The 3,015-nt window shown below is 33.6% G+C and overlaps 1 protein-coding gene across 1 annotated transcript in view; it reads left to right on the forward strand.

The window, feature by feature from the left end:
* LOC106457417 (carbonic anhydrase-related protein 10-like) overlaps nucleotides 1-3,015 on the forward strand; it is a 167,123-nt gene that overhangs the window by 128,778 nt on the left and 35,330 nt on the right. The window lies entirely within an intron of this gene.

Below are 3,015 nucleotides of genomic sequence, written 5' to 3' on the forward strand. Positions count from 1 at the left end.
ATTAATTAAATTATAAATATATCAATTCATGTGAATATAACTGAAAAATATCATATTTTCTGAAAAGGTGGTGTCTATTTACTTGTGACCACGCTGTGTATGTAAAAGAGTATTGGGAATTGGTTTCAATTTCGCGCAAAGCTACGCGAGGGCTATCTGCGCTAGCCGTCCCTAATTTAGCAGTGCAAGACTAGAGGGAAGGCAGTTAGTCATCACTACCCACCGACAACTTTTGGTCTACTCTTTTACTAACGAATGGTGGGATTGACCGTCATATTATAACACTCCACGGCTGAAAGGTCGAGCATGTTTGGTGGGACGGGGATTCGAACCCGCGACCCTAAGATTGCGAGTCGAGCGCCCTAACTACCTTGCCATGCAGGCTGTAAAAGAGTAAAAGTATGCTGTAAAACTGTTATTTTAAAGAAATATTGTTTACCTCTTCAGGAAATTCTTGATTAGATCAAACGTCCAATAGGTTATGGTGCGTATTATATTAGTCTGAAATTTTATCATTTCATGAAACAATTTTATATAACCCTTTACGATGAAAGTGGAGCATTTAAAATTAAGCATTACTACAGATTTAAAGACTTTAGTTACGTGTGTATAAGTAGATAATAACTTAATAATGGTAATAACATAGCTTAGATTTAATGTCCTTTTAAGTAAGTTGGATTGTTAGGAAATATAGTTTTATATTAGAACTATAATAGTCCTTCCAGAGAACGTACCGAAATGTTTAACATAAAAGGTCATCCATACAACACTGAACCACGGCAAGTCGATAGGTACTGGTATCAGCTGTAGATTAAGCTAAAAGCCAGTACTATCGTTAGACCACGTTTTCAGTTGACCACTCTCAACTGACATACATTAGAACTATATCGTTTATGTTTGATATCATTGTAAAATAATCGTAGGTTTATCTATCCAACTTTCAGGAATGTTAGAAATAAAGTTCACCTACCTTATCTTTATTCAGTTCCATATGTGCATCACATTGAAAACTTCCGTCATGAAGTTCTATCTTAACATTCCGTGAAAGTAATTGATTTGATCCATTAGTTCAGTGTTCATAACTTTTTGCAACATTTGAGGTTTTATTCAATCTGTGAAAGAAAATTAATTGACCGATTTTTAAGACTTACATAACCTATTTCCCATATTCATATAAAAGTAACTCCAACCTCTGCTTATTTTTTGAAATGTAGCTTCTGCGTTGTTTTCTCAGCATTACTCAGAATTAGTTAATTAACTGAGCTTTATGAATTTCCTAAAGCTTTTTACGCATCACATTATCAGAGTTGTTTATATTTATGTGTATCTTTAACACACTTGTGGCTATCACACAATATTTAGCCCCCAGTAGCACAGAGGTATGTCTGCGGACTTACAACTCTAGAAACCAGGTTTCGATACCCGTGATGAGCAGAGCTCAGATAGCCCATTGTGCAGCTTTGTGCTTAACTACAAACAAACAAGTGTAATACACAGGATGATATTAAAGAAAAGCCTATGTTTAAAAATGCCTTTATCTTAAAAGCTACTTGTCCTGAGAGGTACATGAGAAACATGCATTTTGTTCTAGAAAAGGTAGGCAAGTTACATTTTTTTTAAAATTGATCTAAATAATGTCCATTATTCCTACTGACCTAAGTAATGTCCATTGACTCTGCTGACCTAAATAGTATCCATTGATCCTATTGACCTGAACAGTATCCATTGATTCTCGCAATGTCGTGTACATTAAAAAGCATTTAATTCAGATTACCAGTTTCGTTTTTTTGCTAGTTTTGAAACACCGTATACCATGTCCAGCCTTTTCTGAATAAACTTGATGATTCTTAATATTACTTTACTTCCTTTTGTCAAGTAGTTAATTTAAAATATATCCACATAAAAGTTTTAAACATGAAGCTATAGAATAAAATGGAAAGACGAAAATCTTATTTTTATATATAAAAGATACTTCGAGAGTGAAGTTATCCTTGGCTTGGAAATTCACATATATACGTATAATGAAATAAATAGTTCCAATACTATTAATTGCATTAATTGTTAACACGCGATTAAAATCAGCATTATAAAATAATAATGAACTTAATATTAAGTAAGCATTAAACAGGTTTTGGTAGAGTTCCCATTGTCAATCCCAGTTGTCACCTTAAAGTCATAGCGGATAATGCCTGTTGTAATAACTCCCAAATGCATTGGGGATATCTGACAAAATCCAAACGCTGATGTTGAACTAGCCAGCAAACATGGAAAGTCCATTAAGGGTATGGAGTTGAGTGCTTACACCTACAACGTCTCAACTCCTACTGCATTTCACTGTCTGCAGCCAGTTGTGGGAAGGTAGTAACCCTTAAGAGTTCTTATAGTCCCTAAAGTAGAAATAAAACCACCCTAAAATGTCTACTATATGAAACTCCCAACCTCCACCTTTACAAAAGAAATAAATAGTTCTTACGTAGTTCATACATTCTCAGCTTCCTCCCTTGAGTTACAGATCACTTGAGTACACGATGCAGTGAGTTTAATCACTATACACCTACCCCTTACCGTGAGTTTAAGCACCTGTACTCCTTCCCCTTACTTAATTTTAATTTTATTGTTCTCCGGTATTATCCAGTTGATTTTCCATTAAGCAATTTTGGAGGATATCACGAGAAACTGCATATCCCTAAAACTTTTCGAGTAGTATGACCGTAGATGTCTTCCTCTGAGTTTATGATTTGTATTTTTACATTTGATAAAACTTCAATATATTATTATTTGATCTGATTTTGGCATGCTTTTGGTTTATTAATAATAAAATTAATATTTTTTTATTCTCTTTAACTTAACTTATTAGAACTGAAAACATAATATGTATAAGTTAATATTGAATAATTTAACCCTTCAAGTTAACTTGTCATAATTGAGAATATTTATAATTTTCGTTGTTATGAGGTGTTGAAATTTCGTCCTCATACAAATGATGAAAGTGTTGCTATTAGTCGTGGGAGGCAA

This window comes from Limulus polyphemus, unplaced genomic scaffold (genome assembly GCF_000517525.1).
Source record: "Limulus polyphemus unplaced genomic scaffold, Limulus_polyphemus-2.1.2 Scaffold328, whole genome shotgun sequence".
Classification (NCBI taxonomy): domain Eukaryota; kingdom Metazoa; phylum Arthropoda; class Merostomata; order Xiphosura; family Limulidae; genus Limulus; species Limulus polyphemus.